The 12,309-nt window shown below is 43.4% G+C and overlaps 1 long non-coding RNA gene across 1 annotated transcript in view; it reads right to left on the bottom strand.

The window, feature by feature from the left end:
• The window catches only part of LOC119647213, an 84,613-nt gene extending 76,370 nt beyond the window's left edge, over positions 1-8,243 (bottom strand). Inside the window, exon 1 of the long non-coding RNA XR_005248814.1 lies at positions 8,030-8,243. This is a non-coding gene — a long non-coding RNA (uncharacterized LOC119647213). The remainder of the gene's footprint in view (positions 1-8,029) is intronic.
• Positions 8,244-12,309: the final 4,066 nt, after the last annotated feature.

Consider the following 12,309-nt stretch of genomic DNA (forward strand, 5'->3'; position numbering starts at 1 on the left):
TACGAGGAACCTGGGGACGAACGTAAGATAAAATCAAACTAGAGCTAGATTGATGATGTCAACGAAATGGGAACTGAATCGAAGTTTGTCATCGAATATTGAACCCTTTTATAGAAAGGAGACCTGTAGGGAAGGGGTTGTCCGCCAAGAGGATTGAGGAAGGATGTTGGGGAGGGTTTAACTGAATGACACACCAATGGACCAAAGTATCCAGGTTGGATTGTAAGAGAGCACAGCCCAGCGGAGACGAAACAGAGGCAAATAATTTAAGGTCGTCAGCATACAGAAAACAGTGAGGATGGAGGGAAGGTCATTGATTAGAAATATGAATTTTTGGAACGGAAAGTATAGAGCCTTGGGGAACACCAGTGGAAGGAGAGAAGGAACGGGATGAGTATCCATGGAAGGAAACTCAGCAGGAACGGCATGAGAGGTAGGAGGAAAGCCAAGAGATGTTTAGGGAGGGCGAGACAGTTGAGTAAGGAGAGTTTGGAGAGAAGAGCATTGTAGTCAACGGTATGAAAGGCTCTAGCGGTATAAATAGCGTGTACCTCCTATCTCGATTTAAGAAGAAGATCAATAGATTTGATGCAGTAGATCAATGTTTCACGAAGCCATGCTGTGACCGAAGTGCGGTGCCAGCGGTAGACGTATCTCTACGTAGATTTTGGAGCAAGAGGGATGCGACGGTAGTTCACAGCTAGGGAACGATCTTCACTCTTGAGAAGAGGGATCAAAGGGAAGTCTTTCCAAAGATGAGGAAAATATTCATAGCTGTCGAGATTGCCAATGAGGGACTCAACTAAGGAAGGGGTGAGGAGAGGAATGAGCAGTCTACATCCAGAAGAGGCGTGGAGGACGTAGTGGTTGAGGCTGTAAACACGGAGGAGAAGTAAGGATAGAGAAAAGTCGGCAGAGGAGTTAGCAAAATTACTAGATGAAGGGAAGTGCGAGTTTAGGACCAAACCGGTTTGAAGTTATTGTGGGTAAGGGCGGCCCCCACGCTTAACAAGTGTCTCTTATGCGCTATTTTAATCATCGACTTCACATTGGAGTACCCAGTCTTAAACTGGACAAGATCGGCATCATTCCTTGAAGCGTGAAACTTCTTGCGCAATGCATATTTCCGGCGGATGTTATTAAGGATCTCCGTTATGAACCGAGTTGGTTAAGAACGAAGACAAGTAAGTGAAGGATGGACATAAAACTAGAGAAGTTCGGACAGGATATTATAAAAGGTGCCAAGAGCAGACGCAGACATGTAGATTCAGATAATATGTGATCCCACTTGATTGATGTTAAAACTGAGTTGAGACCGTTTTCGAGTTTGAGCGGGTTAGCTATGCTATGAGTATCAATTTTGATATAGGAGGATGTGCAAGAAAATAGCGCTCAGGAATGTTGGAAAGGAAGCGGCGAAGAGTGCGGCCCAAGACGTGTTGAAATTCAGGGCAAAACAAGTGTTCATAAAAAAGAAGAAGGAAGAAGGAATAGGAGAGGCTGGTGGAAGGAATAGGAAGGTTAGGGTGATTAGGCTAGGTGAACATGTGGAGTTTAAAGTCTCCACAAAGAAAGAAAGGGATCAAATACAATCCAACAGCTCCGACAAGTTTTCAAACAATTCTTTGTGCAGGTTGGACGAGCAATCACAGAGGACATAAATGGAAGAAAAAGTTATCTTCAAAAGGAAAAAGTCGTTTATGAATATAAAATCCAGAATACGGTAGAGCTACTCTGGGTACCTGTGTAAAGGGAGGTAGAATCTAGAATGCCTCAGCAGGAAAGGCTTCAATTTCTTCCATGCTGGCTCTGGAACCGGAAGTCGTGGTGTCAACAGTATTGGCTAATGCTATTATCAAAAACTGGAATACGCTTCCTATAATGACAGGTGGCAGGGTCTTAATGTGCTGTCAGAACGAAAAGGACTACACTTCAACAAGTTTATCCTGACGAAAAGCAGGAGCTCTTGCAGAAGTATTGTGGGCATACTGACTGGATGATAAGTGCCCGCCGTGTAGCGAGGAAGCGGAAACTATTTGACCTGTTTTTATGTGAGTACCTCGCCTATGGATGCACCAAAAATAAGGTTCTAGCTGCTGATATGCTCCAGTTGAAGCGAGTAGCATCACATCCACTAGCGGAAATCTTGTGATACATAAAGGAATTTGGGGTTTTGCTTTAGATAGGGTAAACGGCTACAATGGGCCACCACGGCTTAAGTGGTCGGAAATGATTCCTTCTCTTCATCTGATGCACACACAAAAACAGGACCTTCGAAGGATTTAAGGTAGGACAAGAGAAATACACGACTTTCAAGCAGTATTACACAAAGGGTGGATAGGTCGATTATGGATTTATTTATATACTTTTGAGGAAGGGCATGCCATACAGGGATACATAAAAACAATTACCTTAATCCTACGTATCCTATTGAAGATATCTTAAACTTAAAGGTTGCCCTATCAAAAACTTTTAACTCTTATTTACTCTGCGAGACCTCAGATAAAGGACCGAGGTCATTCATTCGCTCCGATTTTCGCAAGGAAGAACTTCACGCAGGGCATGATCTTGCGCACCCAGGCATCAGGACGATGAACCGGTTAGTTACTGCAAAATATTTCTGGCTATCCATGAACAAGGACGTAAATTCGCGTCTGGCCTAACGCGTCCCAGAAGTGCAAGGTCAACAAGCACGTACGAAAGAAGGTAGGCGTATTCCCTAGGTCGAAACCTCCAGGAACCGTGAGACGTGCTCACAGGCCATCATTCCGGTTGGACATTCCTCGGAGGAGGCTGCAACCACCATACAAGAGCCCCTTTAGAGTTTTGGAGCGAGATTAGAACTCTTTCAAGTTCGACGTTCGAGGCGGCCCCAAGTGGATCTCCTTATCGAGATGAAACCGTTCGATGAACCGGCAGACGCTTCAAAAAAGCGCCGAACGTAGAATTTGTTTTATTTGCAAGCTAGGAAACTGTGATTGGTTGTTTGTCTCACTCTTAAATTGAATGATGGAGCCGAGATTTGAACTAAAGCTCTGGTGGTAAGAAGGGTAACAAAAGACTCTCTTCCACAGGTACCACAACGGGTGAAAAACTTACTCCAGGGAAAAAAGTTGGCTGATCCAGTGACGGACTAAACATCGCGTGTTCCAGGTTTGCTCGGATCTAGTATTCTATCAAAACTATTAATGGATGGGGTAGAAACTGTAGATAGTTTTCTGTTCCAGAACACGAAGCTGGAGTGGATAGTGTCTGGTCCGGCTGAGGGTCTAATGTTGCAGTACGCATCAGCACATGTGTCCATGGCGGAATGGAATCAAAATGGTCGGTTTGTGGTCCCAACCCCTTGGGGGCAAATAATACCAAGCTAGAGAATAGGGAAAAGGTGGTTGAAAAATGAAAACCATAAGCTCAAGTTAGATGAGTTTATAAGCAAATGTTTTCACCTAGATCATAAGTCCGGGGTTCCAAAGAAACTCCAGGGGGAGCGGATAGAATAGGAGAGAATAGCAAAAGAATCTTAAGGAAGGGTTCAAGTGAGTACCACCTCCAACGACATTTGCAGACATTTGCAGCGGCTTGTTAACCGAGCACAAGCGGACCAAAGTATCAAGGCTGAACTGCAAGACAAAACAATCTGGCGGAAACGAAACAGAGGCAAATACTATAATTACGGTCATTCGCTTACAGCAAACACGGGAAAATGAGAATGAAGCGGAGGTCATTGGTTAAAAACAGGAATAGTAAGAGGCCAAGTATAAAGCCTTGGCGAACACCTGAGGAAGGAGAAAAGGAATAGGATGAGTGTTCATGAGAAGAAATTCTGCAGGAACGGTGTGAGAGGTAAGAGGAAATCCAAAAGATAATCGCGGAGGGGGAGTTGAGTGAAGAGAGTCTGGAGAGGAGAACATTGTGGTCAACGGGATCAAAGGCCCTGGCGAAATTGGTATAAATAGTGTGTACCTCCTGTCTTGAATTAACGCATTTAGCAACGTAGTTACTGAACATTCAAAGATTTGGAGCAGGGGATAGATATGCTGTGACCGAAGTGAGCGGTTAGCCAGCGGTAGACGTATCTATCACTGGGAGCAAGATGAGAGAAGAGGGATGCGACGGTAGTTCACAAATAGTGAAGGCTCTCTTCAGGATAGGGAAGTCTTTCCGAAGATGAGTAAAGTAGCATTCTTCTGAACTTTTGCTGAAGGTAATACACAGAGGAAGTGAAATTGTGTTGTTTTGCAGTTAATGAGGAAGAGGACCAAGCCTGAGATTGCTGTCAAGATTACCAATGAGAAACTCAACAAAGGAGCACGTGAGAAGAGGAATGATGAGAGATTGGGAGCAGTCTGCATCTAGAAGAGGTGTAGAGGACGTACTGGTTGAGGGAGTAAACATGGAAGAGTGAAGATAGAGTAGGTTCCAGGATTGTGAAGCCAGCGAAATTGATGGAAGAAGCAACAAATTACGTGGGGTTATGGGAATAGCGAGTGTGAGACCTTTGAGACCCTTGCCCGCGGTAACTTGAAACCGTTTTGCTCAAGTTACCGAGGGCAAGGGCAGTCTCATGCCCAACAAGTATCTCTTACGTGCTATTTTAATTATTGACTTCACAGTGGGGTGCATACCCTTGAAATGAACAAGGTTGCGTCATTCGTAGAAGCCCAATATTCCTTCCCCAATGCAGGTTTCAGGCGGATATTATTAGGAATCTCCGCTGGGTAAGAACGAAATAAAACAGGAGAAGGAAGAACAGGAGAGGAATTCAGACAAGCTATCATAAAAGGTGCCACGAGCTTGATGACATGTAGAGTTAGATAATAAGTGATCCCAGTTGATTGACGCTAAGGCTGAGTTGAGACCGTCAAAGTTTGCTTTAGTTTTGGAGTTTTAACGGGGAAGCTTTGTTTCAAATTCAAGTGAGGGGTGGTTGAGGATTGGTGAGTGTAAATTTTAACATACGAGGATGTGCAAGGAAAAAGAGAGAGGCCGCGATCGGCGATGTTAGAGAAGAAGAAATCGAGAGTGCAACCCAAGAAATTTCTGGAGGTGTTGGTATTTAGGGCAAACCAAGTGTTTATAAGAGAAGAGAATAAAAGGAAAGAGTGGAAGAGGTTATTGGAAGGAATAGGAGAAGCAAATTTGACAGTTAAGGTTCCGAAAAACTGTCAAACAATTTTTCATATATGTTTAAAGGGCAAACATAGAGGACATAAATTCGAAGTAAATAATAAGAATTTTTGGCGCAACAATCCATATCGGATTAGAGCCTTGAAGAGTGTTAGAGCACTTCATTCAAGGCCGTAACGGTACACTACAGTATACTGTAGGAGGCAATGTGGTCAGTATTGCGTAAATAAAGTTATCTTCAAATGAGAAAACTGAGATGAACCGGAATTAGAGTCTACCTTTCAAAGAAAAATCAGAAATGGGGCTTCTCCTTGGGAGAATATACAATACCACGGTCTTCGAAGCTGCTATTCGTTCTTATGGGCAGCAAGCAGCAGGGGTGATTGACGAGTGGTTGAAGGCCAGGTGCATCACAACCAAGCTGCAGTCCTTTTACCAAGTCGTTCGGGAATGTAAAAACCAGATTTAATAGTAGAACTATTCTGGGTACTTGGTCACTGTTGTGTAAAGAGAGCTAAAATTTTGAATGTCTTAGCAGAGAAGGGTTCAATTTCTTCCATGCTGGCTCTGGAACCGAAAGTCGTGGTGTCAACAGCATTGGCTAATGCTATTGTCAAAAACTGGAATACGCTTCCTATAATGACAGGTGGCACAGTCTTAACGTGCTAGATACACCACGTTTTTCCTGTCAGAACGAAAAGGACTACACTTCAACAAGTTTATCCTGTTGAAAAGCAGGAGCTCTTGCAGAAGTATTGTGGGTATACCGACTGGCTATAATTCATGTTCAGATTGGGAACTCTAAAAGATGATAAGTGTCAGTCGTGTAACGAGGAAGCGGAAACCATTTGACCTTTTTTTATTTATTTATTTATTTAATTAACGGACAACAAACAGAGAGAATTCCAATTAATTATTGTCCTCAGGAGGAGGAGGAGAAAGCAAAAAACTTATCCTAAGTTTAAAACTACTTAAAGTAGGGAAGTTAAAAGGACCAAGCTGATTTGCATTATAATTTCGGCAACGTTGAAAATATCTGCGTTACGTGTGTTATAAGACGCAGGACGGCAGGTGATCTCGTCAGCGGCGGAGCAGTCCATCAGACCCGAGGAAAGTTTAAAGAATGTGCATAGATCCAGATAAGATCTACGCTGTTGTAGGAAGGGAAGGTTTAGAAAGCGGAGACGGGAGGGGTAATCCACACGAGGGAAGCTTTTCTTAAAGAAGAGGGAACGGGTGAGTTTACGGTGCCCATTTCCAAGGGCAAGACAATCACAGTTACGGGACAGTGGACCAGATCACGGAGCAATACTCGAGGGTATTCCTTACGAGGGAATTGAAGAGAGCTAAGGAGGGTTGGATGGAGTCAAAATCAAAGGAGGAGTGAAGAATAAAGCCTGACAATTTTGCTGCTCGATTGAAGACATCGAGGAAATGGGTGTCAAAGCGGAGCTTATTGTCGAAAGTGACTCCGAGGTCTTGAGTGGAATTTAAGCAGGATAAGGAATGTCCGTTAAGAGAGTAGGAGAAAGAAGTGGGTAAGGATTTTAGGGAGTAGCACATAGAGTGACACTTTCTGACGTTTAGCGCTAAACCATTAGTCGAGCACCAACGAACCAGAGTGTCCAGGCTAGACTGAAGGGAAACACAGTCCATAGGCGACGATATAGCGCAAAACAGCTTAAGGTCGTCTAGAGCAAACAGGGACAAGTAAGGAGGGGAGGAAGATCGTTAATAAAAATAAAAATAGCAAATGACCCAGAATAGACCCCTGTGGGACGCCAGAAGAGGGGGCGAAGGAGCGGGAAGTACAGCCGTCAAAAGAGACGCGGCAGGATCGGTTGGAAAGGTAAGAGGCAAGCCATAAAACAAGTGGTTTGGGAACGTTTAGGGACGAGAGTTTGGATAGAAGTATCTTATGATTTACAGTGTGGAAGGCTTTCGCGAAGTCAGTGTAAATGGTATGCACTTCTTGCCGTGAATTTAGACATTTGGCGACAAAGTTGGTAAAGTCAAGCAGGTTGGAGGCAGTGGACCTACGTTTAACGAAGCCGTGTTGTTCTTTCACTATGTGTTGGCCAAAGTGGGCGGACAACCAGTCGCTGGCATATCTTTCCAAGATTTTGGAACAGGAGGAGAGAAGGGAAATGGGACTGTAATTCTCGGCAAGTGAACGATCGCCACTTTTGCGAATGGAGATAATGAGAGCCTCTTTCCACAAGCTGGGAAAATGATTCTCTTCAAGGCTTTTGTTGAAAATAAGAGATAGGGGAAGGGAGATGGACTTACCAGTTTTGAGCAAAAAGAGGTTTGGAAGACTATCGTAGCCGGGTCCGACCTTGGCATCAAGTTCGCCAATGAGGTATTCGACAAGGATAGGAGTAAGAAGGGGAACGGTAGGCGATGCGGGGCAGGCTACATCTACTATCGGGAAGGATTCGGAGGAAGGGGGAGGAACATAGACTGACGAAAAGTAGCGGCAGAGTAAATCACAAGATAGTTCGGAGGAGTTAGCTGAGAAGCCAGAGAATTTAATGGACATGTGAGTACCTCGTCTATGGATGCACCAAAAATAAGGTTCCAACTGCTGAAATGTTCCAGTTGAAGCGAGTAGCATCACATCCACTAGCGGAAATCCTGTGTTACATAAAGAAATTTGGGGTTTTGCTTTAGATAGGGAAAACGGGTACAATGGGTCACCGCGACTTAAGTGGGCGGAAATGATTCCTTCCCTTCACTTCATGCACACACAAAAACAGGACCTTCGAAGGATTTAAGGTAGGACAAGAGAAGTGTACACTTTTCACGCAGTATTACACAAAGGGTGGATAGGTCGATTATGGGTTTATTTATATACCTTTGAGGAAGGGCATGCCATGCAGGGATACATAAAAACAATTACCTTAATCCTACGTATCCTCTTGAAGGTATCTCAAGACTTTCCTGCTAATAAACAACGTTATTTTCACCAAACAAAACGTGATTACGAACACTATAGTAATAGCCCACATATTGAATGTCACGCTCTCACTCTCGTTATGCGAGTACCGCACTACTTTCTAGAACGGTTGGCATCCACCTTGGAAGCTCCGATACGAAACGGATATTGCCTAACCTTACTTTGTTTCCATTGCTAATAGATTTACCTCGAAAACTTAGTAAGTATTGAAGATACAAGTAGGGGAGAAGCTCCTCAAATTGGTACCTATGGAAAGGAGGGTTTAAAATAGTTTGGGCACATACAAATTAGGTGAGGGGTACCATAGAATGAACATTTTTCTGTCTTTGAACTCCGTGAATCCTTTTAATTTTCGAACCCTACTTTTCATGCGAAACCGAATAGATTGGTCTCATATATTTTTTGTATGAAATGCAAGGCTCGAAAGGATTATGGGGATGGTATCATCCCCTCGGTTTCAGTCCATCAAGGACCTTCCTGTTGAACGGTTTATGGTAAAAATTTCAAAGGGGCTTTCTCCCATATTATGATACATTACCCTAAACACCTGTTGACTTCCATAGGGCCACGATATAAGTCTGGTATTTTTTCACGTGTTGGATATTCGGTAAGGGCACTATCGTGACCGACATATGATGCCTACGGACATGTGCATCTATGTTTGTACTAATTTACTACATTGAATGGTGAGCTCCCATTTATTTCACCTGAATCAATAAGTCCACATACGACTATGCCGCAATTTCTTATTTTAGAGGCACAAACCAAGCTGTTGAGTACACAATCTAAAAATGCGGAAATAATGGAATTAAACGCTGTAAGCTACCCCGACGAAAGCCTGATGAAACCACTTGATAGGAGAGGAAAGGAATATTTTTAGGGAGGCAAAACGCAATATCATGCCATGAACATGAAACTATTTATATGCCCAAGATATGGACGAAATTTCAAAAAACCTTCGCTAGCAACATCTTATTTCGCAAATCGTCTTAATCAGAAGATAATTTCGCAATTTTCCCAAAGAACGGGGGTGGTTCTATAATCATCTTAGACGGAGAATGTACACGTCTATATTTATCCCAGAGCGTACGAATTTTTACGGGCATTCGGCACTTAATCGAAATCTCGAAATGATAGCTTTATGTAAACAAAAGTGAAAATCCCCATAAATTCCTAATTTATTGCATAATTAGCGAAATTGGAGCAAGATTTTGATGAGTAATGCTGAGAATCATGGAACTTGTCTTATTTGCCGGAACGAAACTTGCGAAATTCTTCTTCTCCAGGTAACCGGAGCCAGGCGTATATGGGACTCATACAAAAGGAGATTTCCGTCCGGAGTAGTTCTCCCAAAAGGATCTTCCCAAATTTCTACTGTGTCCGTGTTTACGCCCGATACATTACCTGGTAAAATTCAAGTCAAGTGGCAAACACAAGGAGATAAAAGAACTCTGTTGTCGGTGTAAACGCCTTTCCATAATGGCTGCTATTTTCGTCCTTTATCCCAGCCCAAAAATCGTACTAAGTCGTTAGAGAACAAACATCACTGGCAGGGTGCAAGGTGCGGGTTGACGAAGCTGCTGCATTAATGGCCCCGCCGGGGAAAACCATGCAGCACAAGAAAGGATATACAGAATTTAAATTTTTTTTTTTGAACCCCTTCCTTCAGGCGAATCCAATTTACAAAACACATGGATGCGGTCCATAATTTCAAGTTTTAATTCAAACTTACTACGGAGCAAATCAAAATTGTTATATCAACACAGAAACCACAAATCATCATTTCAGTAAATTCGAAAGTATCTTTTCTTTACCGAAATTGTAACCTTTCAAACGGCGCCGTTGCTTATCGTAAAATGCATGCATTGCCTTGGCAAGTTTTCAGCTAAAATAATAGGATTACGAAAAGGAGGTAGGTTGCAGGCATTTATTGCCTACATTGCAACTACCTGTTCCAGCAATTCTGGAAACAATAGGAATCGGGGAAATATGGCCTTTTCTACTTGAAATTTATTACAGGTGCATCCCTAATTAGAGAGGGTGCGTGCTAGCGATTACAACCAAAGTGCACCTTTTTGGGATTAGACGGTGACACGGTACGCAGTGTATGGGTTTTTGGGATCTTAAGTTGGCACTTGAGGAAATCTGAAATTTCCCTTTGAACGGTTACGTGTAGTTTTTCTTCATTTTTCTGAATCACATGAGGTGCGTACAGTCTGTTACATAAGAGCGTGGCCACTGTTGCACGTAGATAAAAAATCAGAGCGTCCTGTTTCTTTTTCTATGACATAGAGGGCACCTCAGTCCTTCATGCTTTTTGTAAAAAGTCAGCTCTCTGTCAAATTTAGTCTTCAATTGAGTGGTTTTTCGAAATGAGTGCTGTTTACGCCTCTCGCTTTGAGGCAATTTGTCTATGTTTGCATGAAAAAGGACCCAAATTAGCGCAAACTGCTGCTGCGAAATATATGGGAAAGACGAAGCAGTTCGTTAGCAAGTGGATAAATCGCTATAGAAAGGTCGGTAACGTTCATGATTTTCCTGATCGCGGAAGTGCAGAAGCAAAGTCTCAAAAAAAGACGAAAAAAAGATTCTCGCATTGTTCTCGAAAGATCCAACTTTGACTTTACGTGGAGCTGCTGTGAAATTGAAAGCAAAAGGTGTTGAACATATCTTACGGAACGATTCGCAGGCACTTGCTTGCCAATAAAGTGAAATATCGCAATACTTTGGAAAAACCAATGTTGAGTGCAAAACACGTTGAAAAACGAGTGGAATGGGCGAAGGAAAACTTGGACCGCGATTGGAGCAACGTAATTTTTTCTGATGAATCCTCCTTCTGGACATTTCCGAGCATCAAACACGCCTGGACAACCTCCACCAGTAGGATGCTTCAACGGACTGTTAAACACCCCGTCAAGGTCCATGTTTGGGGGTGCTTCTCAAACAAAGGTTTCGGTACTTTGTTCTTATTTACCGAGAATTTAAATGGCGAAAAAATGAATAAAATATATCAAAAGGCTTTCTTACCATCTGCTAAGCAATGGTATATCAAGAAAAATGAAAGCTGGATCATTCAAGAGGACAACGATCCGAAACATCGGAGTCGGGCGTGTAGCGAGTGAAAGACGCAAAACGGAGTTGTCACTTTAGATTGGCCATCTCAGTCACCGGGTGCAAATCCCATAGAAAATGTGTGGGCTCTGATGAAAATGCAGCTTCGCAGACGCAAGTCATGTAATTTAGATCAACTTTCTCGACAAATTCGGAAAATTTGGAGGTCTTTTCCGGTAGAATATGCAGAAAAACTAGTGGAAAGTATGCCCCGACGGTACCAGGCCATAATTGACAATGCAGGAGATTGGAATTTTCGAAAAATCAATTGTTGTTATTATTTAACAGTGACCACGCTCTTATGACAGACTGTACTTCGCGATTCCCAAAGGATCCGAGAGAGCCCTGGAATCGTTGCACACATGGGCGAAGTACTGTTGTAGTCTGATCGCCTTCGGTGATGCTTTGGAGAATCCTTTTCCCCAATTAAATGAAAGATGTGTTCGCAAATAAACTTAACTAATTTATTTAAAAAGATCAAAGACGTCCGTGTCAACCCGTATGAGGACTAGTGAACACGTCTTGAGGTCCCTGGGGGTGTCGACCTCGGCTGTCGCGTGTCGGACAGGTGGAGTTGATCTCAGATTCGTAACCACATCTCTGAGCAGACGCAGCATGCCAGAGTCGCTTAACATTGCTATGATGTCCAACACAGGGTCGGCGGGAGGCGCAGATTTTTCCCGTACACCATCTGCACGGGGCTGGCCGCGAACTCCTTTCGGTAGGCTGTGCGAAGACCGAAGAGGACGAAAGGCAAGGAGCTCGACAGGTCGTCGCAAGCCATCAAGATGGCCTTTAGCGTCCGCTGTCAACGCCCCAGTCCAATGGACGGTGAATGGTATGCAGTAGTCGTATGCCGTTTGAAGCCAAGGAGTTTTCCTAACTCCTCGAAAAGAGTAGTATGAATTGCATGCCATGATTGTGAAGCAATACTTGTACCCGTGCGGGTCTCGCAAAGGGCCGATGATGTCGAAATGGATGGTGTGGAAGCACTTGGTTGACCTATAGAATACGCCTACTTCCTTTGGTCCGTATTTTTTGACCTTACAATTCTGGCACCCGATGCACTCTCCGGCTCAAGAGTTTACTTCCCTGTTCATGGACGGGCAGAA

Source organism: Hermetia illucens, chromosome 1, assembly GCF_905115235.1.
Source record: "Hermetia illucens chromosome 1, iHerIll2.2.curated.20191125, whole genome shotgun sequence".
Classification (NCBI taxonomy): domain Eukaryota; kingdom Metazoa; phylum Arthropoda; class Insecta; order Diptera; family Stratiomyidae; genus Hermetia; species Hermetia illucens.